This window comes from Cnephaeus nilssonii, assembly GCF_951640355.1.
Source record: "Cnephaeus nilssonii genome assembly, chromosome: 8".
NCBI classification, from domain to species: domain Eukaryota; kingdom Metazoa; phylum Chordata; class Mammalia; order Chiroptera; family Vespertilionidae; genus Cnephaeus; species Cnephaeus nilssonii.
In genome coordinates this window covers 54400719-54417633 of record NC_137079.1, presented here as the reverse complement: position 1 = coordinate 54417633, position 16915 = coordinate 54400719, and positions in this window count along the sequence as shown.

Below are 16915 nucleotides of genomic sequence, written 5' to 3'. Positions count from 1 at the left end.
AGTGGTGAGCAGGCGGGCAGTAAGGGCGAGGAGTCCTGCACTGAGGGCAAGAGGGCGCAGGCTGGACTGAGGGGCCACACCCCCAGTGCACAAATTTTGTGCACTGGGCCTCTAATAGACCTATAAAAAGATGCTAAATGTCACAAATCGTCAGAGAAATGTAAATTAAACCACAATGAGATATCAACTCACACCTGTCAAAATGGCTACCATCCATAAATCAGCAAACAACAAGTATTGCCCAGGATGTGGGCTGCACAAAATTCATGCACGCAACACACCCTACACCATCTGTGTGATACATTAAGCACAGTTGCAAAGGAAGCAGAAATTTGCAGACATCCCAGGTTCAGTGACCACACACATCTCTGAATTTATGATTCATTTTATTTCTGGTTTTCAAGAAGTTTCCATATTTTTTACCTATGGGTCAAAATTTTTCTTTTAAAATGTGTAATTATCTAGCATGTTGGATTATTTTTCTGGGATATATATATTTTTATATTTTTCATGCATCACTCGTTAATTATGCAGCACTCCAAAGAACTTGTATTCAAATATGCATAACCCGTGTACACAGACAATAGTGCGATGAAGGCCTGAGGAGGGAGCAGAAGCGGGGTGGAGGGGTCAATGAGGGGAAAAAGGGGGACATCTGTGATATTTTCAACAATAAAGATAAATTTTAAAAAGGAACGAATGTTTTTTAAAAAACATAGTAGAAACTGTCCCAAATTGGAACATGTAGTTACAAAACATGGAGTCAAGCTTCAAAATCCTTCATAATCTTGTTTCTTAATTTTAGAAGAATCTATCAGGGGCTACTAAAAAACTATGTCTTCTGAATAAAAATGTGGTGAATTCCAATTCCTTCAGTTTCATTTCAGTTTTTTGTTGTTAAATTCAAGTAAATTAAAATCTAAAAAATGAAAAAAATATGCAGCACTTGTCATTCCTGAAAGAATCACTCTTTAGAATTCTGTTTATCAAATATCATTTAAAATATGTGCAATTACATGATAGGGGATTTTACAACAATGCATGTGAATAAAAAACAGAGTCATCTAGTAGAAAACGTGGTCAGATTGCACCAGGAAACTCGGAAAATAATATCAGTTATTCAGTAATTTCATACATTATTTTTTCTGCTTTATGGCAGGTACTTCTCTACATTCTACAAATGAAATCAGGTTAAACTGCAAAACCTGCTCTCTTTTCGGGAAGGCTTTCATGATCAGAGAAATGTAACCAATCATGTCTTCTTTGCACCAGTATTATTTCTTTTTTTTTTTATTGAGGTATTCTATGTGTACATATCTTACCATTACCCCCCAGTATTATTTCTTATATGTACAGTTATCATAGGAGTCATCATGCACTTGATATATGAGAATTCTCTTTACTTTCATAAACTCTTAGACACCAAGCATGGTACTTGATGCGTGGCAGGTATATATGCTGTTTAGCTCTCTAATTCAAAGCCTTCGGAAATAACCACATTATGAAAGACATGTGTAAGTAAAGTATAATCCCTTAAAACTACCACAATTATACATGTTAATAATTTTTCATTATATTTGCTTATTGGTATGCTAAAATATTGAAGAATAATTGACTCCACAAATCTAATGCATAATAAAGTATTTGAACTGCAACAATGTGTACAATAATTAAGTTAATGAATACCTGGCATGTGAAAAAATGCCAACCAGCTTTAGATACTGCTGATAAATTAATACTCAAAATGCTAATCCTCTACAATCAAACTATATTGAATATGTGCTATTACAGGATTTTTAAATTTATTAAAATCCTTATTATAAATGAGGAAATGCAAAATTAATTTTGTCTTAGAAGATGATTTATAGTAATAAACTATTTTTATGGTGACTAACATACACACTGTTTACTGAACAAATTGAAGAAAGAAAACTGCAGATAAAATTGTCACTTAGATAAAGTGTTTGCAATGAGTTTTTCTGTGCACTAGAAACTGTTTTATATATGGTTGTCATAATGCTGTGTTTTCAGTTCAGGAAATATATGGCTTAAGCCAAATAACTGTGTCAGCAGTTGATTACAGATCAATATGTTCACAGTACTGCTGAGTGCTGAATTAAGAGAAAAAGTTCTATTCCGGAAACAAACAGAAATGATGACTCAAGAAAACTGTTTTATTCAAGGTATACTTCTGACATTGTATAAAAAGCGGAGCATGTACCACATAATATCTATATTTTTAAATCACTCTTCACTTAACTAATCATTTATAAAAATCTTATTTGATTAAAACATTATCTATACTAATAAAAGGGTAATATGCTAATTAGACAGGGAGACCGGGAGACGGGACATCCTTCCAGACAAAACCATGGTAGCAGGGCCAAGGCAGAGGTGGTTAGGGGTGAGCAGGCTGGCGGGGGGGGGGGGGCACTTGGGAGGCGACTAGGCCAGCAGGGGGGCAGTTGGGGGGCCACCAGGCAGGCTAGCAGGGGGGGGGCAGTTGAGGGGCAGCCAGGCTCGCATGGGAGTTAGTGAGGGACGACCAAATGACTGAACAGCAGGCTGCATGGGGAGACCAGGCTGGCAGGGGGGCAGTTGGGGGACAATCAGGCCAGTAGGAGGGCAGTTGGGGGGCAACCAGGCCAGCAAGGGGGGCAGTAATGGGTGACCAGGCAGGTGGGGGGCAGTTATGGGCAACCAGGCCAGCAGGGAGGGGCAGTTGGGGGCGACCAGGCTGGCAGGGGGAGGCAGTTAGGGGTGATCAAGTCAGCAGGCAGAGGTGGTTAGGGGTGATCAGGCTGGCGGAGGGGCAGTTAGGGGCGATCAGGCAGACAGACAGGTGGGCAGTTAGGAGCCAGCCATCCTGGATTGTAACAGGGATGTCTGGCTTCTGGTTTAGGCCCGATCCCCCGGCAGTTGGACATCCCCTGAGGGGTCCCGGATTGAAGAGGGTGCAGGTTGAGCTGAGGGGACCCCTCCCCATGCACGAATTTCATGCACCGGGCTTCTAGTATCAAATATATTTAGATATAGTTTTATGTAAAAACCTTAAGTTCTAATTATATACCAATGGTATACATCACAATACAATTTCTTAATAACACTACTTATATTTATTTCTTTTTAATTTTGAGGTCTTTAATGTTAATATGCATAATATCACAATTCAATAAATTTATCAACTGGTGTAAAATGTTTCATGTACACTGTATCCTTGCGGGGTTACTTAAACTTCTCATGAAATGAAAACAGGTTTTTTGCAACTTTACTCTTTTAAACTTTCACCTTAAAATATTCTGTGAATCATTATATCAATGAAATACAACATGGTAAATTAATTTTTGAATTATAATATACTTAAATAAGTACTATAAATATTTTCATTTAAATAGCATATATTATATTAGTTATTAAATATTTCTTCATAAATCATATACATCTTTAATTATAGTTTTATTTTGCCTAATGACGTGAAAGAAAAATGTTTCTCAAAACAACATCTTTAATTATTAAAATACTCTGCTTCCTGATCATTTATCACAATGTAATAAAATGTATAAATTATTCACAAAATGATTTGTTTCTTTTTTTTTTTAATCTTCACATGCACACCCGACCTGAGATGGAACCCGCAACCTAGGTATGTGCCCTGACCATAATAGAACCTGAAACCTTTTTGGTATATGGGATTATGCCCCAAACAACTGGGGTACCTGGCCAATTAATCCTTAAGACAAATAAGAAAATTTGGAATTATTATAATTTTCCAAGTACAGAAAGTGGTTCTGAGATGAGAAATGATATATAAGGCATTGATATTAATAGCAACAAAGTCAGGATTTGAGATGAGGTCTTCTGACTCGAAATCCTATGTATACCCTTTCCACCTAAATTTAAGTGGGCAAAAGTACTTGAATTTGCATTTTTGCCATAGTATGCTGCTGGAATTATGAAATGAATTATACATACAGTGATACTATGCATAACATACAATTCTCTCCTGCTTTGCAATTAGCATTCAGAGACATAACTTTTGAAAAGGCAGAAGTGTTGGGGCCCTGTACAGGTTATTAGAGTAAGATCATGTGGATTGTGACCTGCTGAATGAGGAGGCATAAGCCGCCCACACTGGGTTGGCAAGTAACTCCCTCAGTATCTGAGATCCCACTTTGGTGACGTAAAAACCCCAGGGTTGTTTTGATTGAAAGCAGTTTCAGAACACTCACACAAAGAAACTGAAGTCACAATGTTTATTACTTACACATCCCAGAAGCCGGTGAGGCAGTGGGTTGGAGGGGGTACAATGAGATGGATGATGGGCAGTCCCCTGTCCCAGGCCAGGAATGAACAGGAAAGAGAAAGCAGCAGAGTAGCAAGCACTTACTACTTATCAGGTGTTGGGGTGGAAGTCAGTAACTTTTCCAGGGCTCAACTATGAATGGTTATTTTAAAAGTCCCCCAAGAAAAGCAAAGATGAAACCTCAGCAGCACCACTAAGATCATGTTTTTATCTAAATGTCCAAGGTGTCATACTGTAAATTTCCAAAACAGCAACTCAATATAGCTGTTTTCTCATCACACCAGTGCATAGTAAGGATGTAAAGCTTACACAGTGTTCAATAACGAGCGGGGGCTGGTAGGATGGGAATGTTCCTTAGGTTCTGTCATCCCTATATTCCATTATTTCTGTCCTCTTCAGGATTAGAAATTTTCCACTGGTTATATAATGTTTGAAACACTGAACTTTTTTCTCAAGCTTAGAATGACTGAAACTCAGGATGTCATTTACTGAACTGAATCCTATTGCCATTCTCTTCTTCGGGCCTTGTCATCTCATTTGGGTGCTGCTATGCAATGCAAGTAGTCTCCACTACTCTGGGTCCCAGAGAACTCTGTCTTTTTCTCAACTAATAGAAACCTTTTTAAAGTTAATCCCTTCTTTTCAGATTTTTCATAGCTGACTTTTCAGTTCTATATTCTTGCTTCTCTCTTCTATCTCAGGTAGAATCTGAAAATGTTAATTAGGATGTCATGGAGGCAATTTCTGCTTCTTGTCTTCCCATGCACCTCCCCTTAGACAATGGAATAAAAAGACTACAGTACTAGATGATGGGGATTGGACAGAGAAATGGTCGATGGAAGAAGAAAAGAAACACACTATCTTAAAGTGATTTCCAGCCATAAGTTAAGTAATAGAAACAGTAAAATTTTTACTAAATACAATTAGCAATATTTAATCATCATTACTACGAAATATGTTGGTCTAATCAAATTCCCTTTCTGATTATAAATTTTATATGTTATGTGCCATGCTGTTCACATTCTTAATGGATATACGTTAGGTCATGAATCATGTGATTCTTGCAATTTAACCATAAATGTGATTCTTGCAATTTAACCACAAATGAGGACAATTTTCCTAACAATTCTCATTCTCATCATCCCTGGTCTTTAAAAATCTCTTCACAATTAAAAGTGAGCAAAGCCCAACTGGAGTGGCTCAGTGGATTGAGTGTCCACATATGAACCAAGAGGTCCTGGGTTTGATTCCTGGTCAGGGCACATGCCCGTGTTATAAGCTCGATCCCCAGTAAGGGGCATGTAGGAGGCAGATGATCAATGATTCTTTGTCTCATCCATGTTTCTATCTATCTCTCCCTGTCCCTGCCTCTCTGAAATCAATAAAAAAAATTATTTTTTTTAAAGTGAGCAAACATATTAAAACTAATGGTTGTATCCTTCAAGGAATTTATTAAGTAATGATGATAATTTTGTAAAAAAATACAAAGCCAATACTAGTCATACTTTAGGGCACTAGCATAACGTCAATAATACATTGAATACTTATATAGGGAACAACATACTTTTTACAGTCTTTAACACATTTAATCATTCATGAGTAATATATCTTTGTTCTAAAAGTCCTAAACTGAAAAACAATGAAAAAATATTGAGCAGTCAATTTTGCTCTAATACAGTTTTTAAATTATAAAATGGAAAGTTCTTAACTATTTGGGGACTTTACTTTTGCTGTCGAAGCTGGTGTTCAATGCGAACACTTGACAGGCAGAGAGCTTTCACGCAGGCCTCTGGGAACTTACGCAGGAGCTAATAGAAATGGAACACATGTCTCCTTTCCTATGAGCAACAAAGATCCATTTATGCAGTAGGTATGGTTGAGTAAGGGAGTCAGATCTACCTGAAAAATCTTAACAATTCAATAAATAATAAAACTTTCCTGCTTTTTATTGTTTTTTAGGTGATTTCTTCCTCAGATTGAACAGCTAAAGTTCCCAACAAAATGTTTTTAAAAATACAAATGTTGAGAAAGCATGATCATGCACTCATAATACTACATAGCTTCGGGTAATTTTATATCATCAAAGATTTAAAGATGCTTAGAGAAAGGAAACTTAAATAACAAACATGATACCAACCTTGGGCTTCTCATAATTAATGCAGAGGCCTACACAGCAATAAAGTAATATCTTAAAATTCAGTTAGACAATTGTTTTGAATTTAGAATCCTGCTTTCAACCAAACTATGAATCACATGTAAAATCTAAACAAATAAATTTTAAATACCCTTGTGTTTCCTTAGGAATGCCACTTGAAGTTATGCTTAATTAAAATGTGGAGGTTAAATATGAATGGTTAATATGTGGAATGTAGAAATTAGGAAATCAAACCAGAAAGAAAAATAAAGGGTAGCCTGATATAAAAAGCAGTATTCTGGATTAAATACAATGGATTTAGGATGGAGAAGCAAATTAACACACTTCCAAGAACACTATATTAGAATTTTTTTAAAGCAGAGTTTTTGCATTATTAAGAGAAAATTGTATCAAAAGAGATTATACACTGAATATAAAAAACACAGAAAGGTATTATCAATCCACTTTAAAATAATTTTTAAATCATAAGATAATGTTTAACAAAATGAATCACCGCAAACAGATGGTTTTCCTCAGTGTTAAGGAAAAAAAACCACTAGGTATTTTTTACTAGTTACAAAAAATAAGCATCACTTACAAAATGTATGGTACAACATCATTTTCTCTATACAAATACTTTGCTTCTAAAATCAAACAATTGCTTTTCTTGTGCACTGAGCATGACAAATTCCTGAAGGCGTAGATTGGAAAGGAAGATCATACCACTTCCTTTCCAAGAAATCACTTCTAGGCATTTAGCCAACTGATTTAAAACCTATGTGCATGCAAAAACTGCACCTAGGTGTTTAAACGGTCTTATTCATGCTTATCAAAAACTAGAAGCAACCAAAATATCCATAAACAGGTGAATAGATTAACACAAGGTACATTCATACAATTAAATATTATGTAGCAATGAAAGTAAATTTGTCCTAAAGCCATTAAAATATATGCATGAACCTTAAATTCAGATTGCTAAGTAAAAGAGGCCAGTCTGTAAAGAATACATACATATGATCCCATACGTATCCTGAAAGGAGCAAAGCTAGAGCAAATATAAGATTTATAGGTTTGAAGAAGAAAGTCCACAAAGATAAAGTGCTATTTTCATCAAATCACATGAAAAACATATACTATCTACATGGCTTGTCACTGTTAATATAAAGCTTGATCACTCGGTTGAGGTAGTATTTGTCAGGTTTCTCCGCTGTAAAGCAACTTTTTCCTCTCTATTTCCATACTGGACTCTTTGGAAGGAAGTCTTTTAGGTAAGCAATAAAGATACTCCCTTAAGAACAGAGTATCTACATAAATTATTTAAAATTCTTATGCACAGAACCTGTCTTTTCCCTCATTTATTGATTATATATTATCTAATTTTATAAGGGTGGGATTATGCATATTATTGGTTATAATCCAAAATTTAATTTTTTGGCTTAAAAATTTGAGCTTTTTCAGTAGCCTCCTCTGCTTCTTTGACATACCTCCATTATGAAGTGTGTGTGTGTGTGTGTGTGTGTGAGAGAGAGAGAGAGAGAGAGAGAGAGAGAGAGAGAGAGAGAAGAGAGAGAGAGAGAGAGAGAGAGAGAGAGAGAGAGAGAGAGAGACTATTTCTTTAAGTCACTAAACTATGTCCCAGACTCACGTGTATTTCCTGCACCAGTCCTAGTATTAGCCAGTTTTCCAAGGACCACATTGATTTTTTTTATTGGGAAATTGTATTTGAAGCCAAGATCTTTGTACCATGTTTGCCTATTGCCCATGGGGGTTTTATTGCTTCTAGGTTTTCACAGAAAAAAAGAAATTTATGCATATATTTTTATTTATGTCTATGGGATCAGTATAGTGCCACCCCATTCATTCTTCATTGTTGGTCATTTGTGAGTTCTTTTTATTCTTCCCTTGATCTATGCCCCATGTAAGACAACCTTGATTTACCCAAAGAAGCAGATTTTTTTCCTTTATTTCTTCAAGAAGTTTTATAGTCTTAATTTTATATGTAGGTTTATTATCTACTTCAGGTTAATTTGTCCATATATTGCAAAGATTTACTTTTTTGCATTTGAATGTATAACTCTTATAGCATAATTTGTTGAAAATCTAGTTTCAAAATTGAATTATCTGACAACTATTATAGAAAAATCAATTGAGCATCTATGGGTATCTCTTTTTTGAATTCTTGTATTCTGTTCCACTGATCTATGTGTCTATGCATTGTCCTACTTGATTATTGTAGTAAGCCTAAAATAAAGAACAACAAATTTGCTATACTTTTAAAAAGTTATTTTGATGATGGTGCATCTTTGTGTTTCAGTATATATTTTTTTTACTTATATATTTTATTTTTTCTATTTTTTATATATTTTTGAAAGTATTAGATATTGCACTTCCCCCCATTTACTTATTTATACTTTTAATTTTAAGAATTTATTTGAGCAAAATTGATTTGAATCAGGCTACAATTAACCAGAAGTAGTTAGAAGCTCTCTACCAACCAGATCTCAGACAGACTTTTATAGAGAAAAGAAAGAAGCAAATAATGCAAATATTTTAACTTATTTTTCAATTACAGTTTACTTGCAATATTATTCTATACTAGAGGCCCATTGCATGAAGATTCGTGCAATAGGCCTTCCTTCCCCTGGCTGCTGGCACCTTGTCCCTCCCGGTTTTCCTCTGGCACCCGGGACCCAGGCCTTCGCTCAGGCTGCAGTGGAGAAGCCAAACCTCTTCAGTCTTCCATCTTTGCTCCGCGCCCGTGTATGCAAATTAACCCACCATCTTTGTTGGGTTAATTTGCATACTCACTCCTGATTGGCTGGTGGGCATTGCGGAGTTATGGTCAATTTGCATCTTTCTCCTTTATTAGTGTAGATTAATTTCAGATGTACAGTGTAGTAGTTAGACAACAATGTACTTAACAGAGTGACACCCTTCCCCAATATTTCAAGTATTCACCTGGTTCCATATATAGTTACTACAATAAAATAAGGCAACTAATGACTGGCTAAAGCATAGTCTAGTTGGCTACTTGTGATTGCTGTTCCTTAGTGTTTGGATTTCTTAACCTTGAGGCATTTACAGGCTTAGATTTTGGTTTGCTTATGTAGGTTTTCATAACATTAGAGCCATATTAGTCTAATTGCCTCTTTGTTTAATTAATTTAACATATGTGAGAGACTGACTAAAAATTTGGTATTAATGCCACTCTTAGTCACCACTAGAGTTAAGATGCTCTTGTCTTATTATGAAACTTACTAGAGGCCCGGTGCATGAAATTCATGCAAGGGGCTCAGCCCTCACAGCCCCAGCTTCGTCCAGAAGGTTATTCGGCTGTCTGGTCTAATTAGCATATAATGCTTTTATTATTATAGAAGATAGTCATATTTTCAGATCCATTAAAGAAATGTTTTTTTTCTCTTCATCTTGTTGTCCAACTTGTTTATGTTTTTCCAAGCACAGTGAGACTATTTGATATACTACTGATAGCTATAAATATGCATTTAAGACCTTTATGAGAACATGGCACACCAATGATAACTATTTGGAGGATAATACCAAGGGACTGAAGTATGCTTTTTAGTCAAGACCCTCATGAATTGCACCAGTTGGTATCAAATAAATAAATAAAAAATGTACCTGAAGAGAGATCAACCTGTTTTAGCCAAGTGGTTTATTTGTTAAATTCCTATATTTGCTACAACACTAGGGGCGTTGATCCAGATACAATAATCTAAAGTGATTCTATCATTTAAAACCACCTTAGTAAGAAAATCTAGAGACTGTTATTGAGCATATATGGCCTTAGCAGTAGATTCAGCAATAGTCGCAAGAGTTAAGGAGCATTGTTTTCCCATGCATTAAAGGAGAGAAAAAAGTAGTAGAAAAAAGGCAAAAGGAATAAATATTTATTGATCTGGGATTCTGGGATCCTGCACTGCTCACCATAGATGCCACCTGCTTCTAGAACGGGGCACTTTCTGGTTAATCTTAATTTTAGATCTCCAGCTTTTGTTCAGTTGCTAGATAACTGAACGAATCCCTTCTAACTGGGGAATGGGGACTCAAGGTTCAAGTTCCTAAAGTTTGGCTGCCATCTGGTTAGTGAGGAGAACCTAATATAGCCCCTTCCAGGCAGATTCAAGGGCAGTCTTTGTTCTTAGTGATTCCAAATCAAAAGGGTGGGAGAAAATTGTAAATTCTAGTTTGGAGAGGTGTAACAGATAATAAGGAATCCAGAGGGTTCAGGAACCAGTTTGGTTCATAGATATATAACAAGACCTCAAAGACAACAAACAGAACTAGAATCTGTAAGCCATACAGATTTATTATAATTTTCTACTGAAACATAATTTCTCTCTATAATTACCTTCATTTCTATAAAACGATAATCAGAGTAAGACTAATTTGTTTGCAAAATAAGTTTAGTCTCATTAAACTTGTCTTGATTATTTACATAAATACAGTAAGAATAGTGATTGATGGTTTAGACTTTTTCAAATCCTGTTTTTCTTAAATGTATTATATAAAATCTTAGATTAGACTTTCAAAAGCCTTTCCAGGCTAAGAAGCCAAGCCAAGAATTCACCATCAGATTTCACCTGGATTACCTATGGGATTAGGTAAATTCTTCCTTTCTTGAGGTTCCCAGTATAACCTGAGATTCCTGGGTCTGCCAGGAAGTGACCTTCTGTATTCAACTTAAAAGCCTAGTGGGAACCCTATAGATAAGGTTCCAGGCTATTTTTTTTCCCCAAGGGCCTTTATTGGTTATGTAAAATCAATCTTACTTAGTTCCTTAAAGCTATGTGTTCCTATATAATTTTATGCATTTTCTCAAATATGACATTCCAATCAAAGTTTTGGTTATATAACCAATGTTTATGTCCTACCATAAAGAGAACAGATGCTTATTAAACTTAATGCAAGTGACTCTAGTGCCATGAAAATAAGAACAGTCCATAAGTTTCTGAATGCACCCTCTGACCACCAGGGGGCCCATGAAGGAAGGCCCTGGTCAGCAGCTGGCCTCCGGGAGAGGGAAGGCCGATCGGCCCTGATTGCCAGCCAGGCCTAGGGACCCTACCCCGTGTATGACTTTCGTGCACTGGGCCTCTAGTTTTAAATATATTTATTTATTTATGATCATAAAAACAGTGGTCTGGAATTTTAAATACTTTTAATATCTTTGTTAGATTTAGGTGTCAGGGTAATTCTGGGCTCATAATACATAGTGGCAAATGGGACCTCTTCTATTTCTTGGAAGCATTGTTGGAGAATTGGTATTGTCTCCTTTAAATATTTTGTAGAGTTTATAACTTAAAATATTTGACTCTAGAGTTTTCTTTCTTGGGAGGTTTTAACTATGGATTCAACTTATATAAAAGACAGATACATTTCAATTTATATTTCTTTTTCATGAGTGAGCTCTAGTAGTTTGTGTCTTTCAAATAACCTGACCATTTCAAAAAAGAAGGTCAATCATATTGGCATATTTCTTTTTATCTCTTCAATATATGTGAGGTCTGTATGATGTCTGTATTTTATTCCTGATATTAATGCTAGGTCTCTTCTAGCTTTTATTTCTAAAATGTTTTTTATCATTTTCCTTGATATTTTCTCGATTTTTCTTTTACCATTTTTTAAATCTTTTTGGAAAATAAGCTATTGGTGTTGTGATTTCTATTTTTGATCACATCTTTCTGCAGATGTTCAGCCAATTTTGCTAATGTTTTAAAGTGCCAACTTAAATGTTCAGTTTGAAATCTGTTTTATTTTCTAATAAATTGGATTAATATAATATTTTTAATTACTTGCTGAGCTAAATTAAAATACATTTTTCTTTACCACTCAAAATATTATATGATTTCTCTCTTGTATTTCTTTGTCCAACAGTTTGTTGAGAATAATTTCAAAATATTTGGGAATTTTCCAGATACCTTTCTGATATCCATTTTTATTTAATTTTATTGTTGCCAAACAATATACAGGGATTAATTTACATTATTTTAAGTTCATTAGCATTTCTTTTTTTGTTCAGAATATGACCTATATTGTTGAATATTTAAAAGACACTTGAAATTCCACTGTTATTTGATGGAGTGTTGTATAACTGGCAATTAGGCTAAGCTGGTTAATAATGCTTTTTTTTTTTTTTTTTTTTAGGTTTCCTATATCTTTAGAGATTTTTTGTCTCCTTGTTTTAAAAATCACTAAAAGAGTAATGTTGAAGTTCCAAATATTTGTGGATTTACATATTTTTCCATTCAGTTATGTTAGTATTTTTGAAATTCTGATGTAGGTGCATATATTTAAAATTCTTACACTTTAAATTCATTCTTACAAATGATTTTTAAAACATATGTGTATATTTCTATTTATTTCACAAATAACATATAAGTAGCATTTGTTTCCTAATTTGGCAAGCTTTGCTTAGAGTATTTATATTATTTACATTTACTGTGATTATTCATATGGCTCAATGTAAAACTATTTTATGGCTATTATTTTCTTTTCTTCATCATCCTTGTTCCTCTTCTGTCATCATGCACTTTTTGAAGATTCTACTTTACTCCCTTTATTAGTAATTAGTTATACTTAAACACACACACACACACACACACACACACACACACACGTACACACATATATCCTATATAATGAAAGCCTAATATGATAAGCATCCGACTGTTTGACCAGTCACTATGACGCACACTGACCATCAGGGGGAAGATGCTCCGACCGGTAGGTTAGCTTGCTGCTGGGGTCTGGCCAATTGGAACTTCGTGAGACGGGCTGGACATGCCCTGGAGCCCTCCTGTGTCTCTCCCCAGCTGCGATAGTGCACTAGTGGGGTCCCTTGGCCTGGTCTGTACCCTCTCGCAATGCAGGACCCCTCAGGGAATATTGGAGAGCTGGTTTCGGCCCAATCCCTGGAAGCCAGGCAGAGGAACCCCACAGGTTCATGAATCCGTGCACTGGGCCTCTAGTATGTATTGTATATACAAATATATAATGAATAATTTGTGGCTTTTTAAAAAATCTTTATTGTTGAAAGAATTACAGATTGTTGTGATTACACTATTGTCATGGGCTATGCAAATTCTATCTAATAAAAGAGTGATATGCAAATTAACCATCACTCCACTACACCACAAGCCACACCCACCAGCCAATCAGACCAAGTATGCAAATTAACCCCAACCAAGATGGCTGCAGCCACAGAGAGCAGGAGGGAGGCTTGGGTTTCCCTGGCAATGGAGGAAGCCAAGCTTTCCACACACCCTGGTGGGCCCAGGCCTCCACTCCAGGGTACAAAGTTTCAATTATAGAAGGTAAATAAATTCCAACAGAAATGGCAGCAGCCACTGAGCTGGAAGAGCAGGAGACTAGGGTTGCCCAGGCAATGGAGGAAGCCAAGCTTCTGCAGCCCTGGCTGGCTCAGGCCTTCACTCCAGGCTACAAAGTTTCAATTATAGAAGGTACATAAATTCCAACCGAAATGGCTGCCGCCACAGAGCGAGCAAGAAACTTGGCTCCGCTCCAGGTTACAAAGTTTCAATTGTAGAAGATAAATAAATTCCAGATACCAGTGCCTCCGCTTGGGTCGCTGGGGGGCGTGGCCAGTCTGCAAACCACCACAGGCCCCTCGCCCAGGCTGCCCCACGCCCCAAGGGAACCCCCACCCTGATCCGGGACACCCTTCAGGGCAAACCAGCTGGCCCCCACCCATGCACCAGGCCTCTATCCTATCTTAATAAAAGAGCAATATGCAGATTGACCATCACTCCAACACACAAGATGGCTGCCCCCATGTGGTCAAAGATCCTGCTCCCATGTGGACACAAGATGGCCACCACAAGATGGCCAGCAGGGGAGGGCAGTTGGGAGGGACCAGGCCTGCAAGGGAGGGCAGTTGTGGGAGATCAGTCTGTTACATACTTCTATGTCTCTGGATCTATTTTGTTCAGCAGTTTATTCTGTTCATAGATGCAGAAACCAAAAAAAAAAAGTGCGTGTTTTGAGTCTGAGTTCTTGTCTCATGAAAATTGAGGAATGAAGTCATGGAAAAAAACGATGAATGGAACCAAAATCTATTGGGAGGAGCCAGTCCTGGAAAAGTTGCAGCTGGAGTTCCAGGAGCAGCCCAGTTTCCAGCTTTCTTTTCATGTTACAGTCAGGAATTGTTCAGCATCAAAGCTAATTAAAGTGCATTAGTCCATGGGTGGAGGCCCGCATGGCCATAAGCCACATGGGTGCAGGATGTGCTCCCCCACAACAGGAACTTCGGGCATCCATTGTGTGCTGTGCCAGGGGAGAAGAGAAGGGAGCATGCACTTTTGTAGCATATATGCTTGCCTCACTGCCTTGTGATAGGTTATCTGCACGCTGCCTATCTTAGTAATATCCATGTATTTTAAGGATGTTTATGTTATCTCTGGCTGTCATGCCTCTTGCGCACACCCTTCCTTCCCACCCCAGTTGGGGTTTATTAGTAACTCCACCAGCTAGGTTCCTGTTTTTACTTCTTCCTCCCATCGTCCTACCCCTATCTACCTAATTTTTTTTTTCTATCTCAGTTCCACATATGAGTGAGATCATATGATACTTATCTTTCTCTGACTGGCTTATTTCACTCAGCATAATACTCTTGTGGCATTTTTAATTTTAATTATTGATTTTAGAGAGTAGAAGGAGGGAGGGAGGGGGAGAGAGAGAAAGACAGAGAGGCATCAATTTTCCAATTTTTGTTGTTCCGCTTATTTATGCATTTATTGGTTGATTCTTCTATGTGCCCTTACCAGGGATCGAACTCACAATCTTGGCATATCAGGACTATGCTCTAACCAACTGAGCTACCTGGCCAGGGCAAAAATTTAAGTTTATAATTTCTTAGTCATCATATTCAACTTTTAAATAATTTATAAATTACAAACTTTTTATTATACTACTATTTCATATATACTTTAAATTCTTCTCTATCATCTTTTGCATTATTGTCAATTAGTTATTTTGCATATATTATAAACACCATATTACATTTTCCATTTATACTTTAGAGAATTAATTTTCAGATAAATTAAAATAAACAATATTTTACATTTACTTCCTTCATTATTATATTCAGTACTCCTTATGCCTGGTAGATGCAAGTGTCTCAGGTTAAACTGCTGTCTGAAGTACTTTCTTGAACTTTTCTTATGTTACTTATATGCCAGAATTCTATTTTCTTACATTTGTTTTTCTGACAATGTCTCTTTTAAACTTTTTTCTGAAAAATATTGTTGATTGTGATAGGTAGGTTTCTAGATAAATAAGATTTTTTCTTTTCTTTCAGATACTTTTAAAAAGTCATTTGTAGCTGCGTGCTTTCTTTTAGAAGTTTGCTTATGTTATTATCTTTGTTTTCTGCTAGTAATTTTCTTTACTCTGGCTGTCATTTATTGGGTTTTCAGGAGTTTGGCTATGATGTCTTTTCCTATGGTGTGTCTGGTATTATGACTAATAATAACTGAAATTAGCAATAAATAACAATAACATGTATTTAATTATTTCAGTTGCAGTACTCTGATGTTCTATCACTGGATTCAAATCTTTTATTATTGTTACTAGAAAAACTCAGTTACACTGATCAAAAAGATATGCCAAGTAGTAAACATATTCTGAATAACAGTGAATTAGTGAGAATGAGTCTATTTCAAATTGATTAATTGATACATTAAATTATATATTCATAATGTCATCAACTGCTTATTATGTGCATGCTAGTGTGCCCATTGATATGACTTGAAAAATGGATATTTCCATAATGTATGAATGAATTAACAAAACAAATAAATTTAGAGAAATTAAATTTTGAGGAAATTACACTTTGCATTAATTTTGACTGTGGTGTTTTTATATTCTAATTAAATATTAACAATTTTTGAGTTCTTACTATTTGCAAAATTTAGTGCTTAAAACAGCAAACTTTTTTCCCTTGGATTGGGAATTTAGATATATTTCAGGTGTGTCTCTGCCTCCGTCTCTCATGAGGCTGCAATTATGCTGTTGGCAGGGTTGAAGGCCTTTAAAGGCCTGACAGAGCCTGGAGGTTGGACCTCCAATTTTGGTCAGTCCAATGCCTGGCTCATTAATGTCATGGTTAGGTAGAGGGCTCAGTTCCACCCCACATTGGCTTCTACGCTAGCTGCTTGAGAGTCCTCATAGCCTTGTTCATTCTTGCTTCAGGTTTTTAATCTGGAAATGTATAATGCGATTTCATACTCTCTTCATCCTTGGTTTTGGTCCATGACATGGATGATTTTCTTACATAATATTCTGGAATTTAGATGTGTCTGAAAGATTTTTCATTTGGGGGAAATTCAGATGATTTTACGAAATGGAATTCCCATTTCATAATATCAGAAAAAATCAGTTACTAGAGTAATTTATGAAATGAGACATTCAACTTTACAACTAATAGAGCTGGAGGAAAA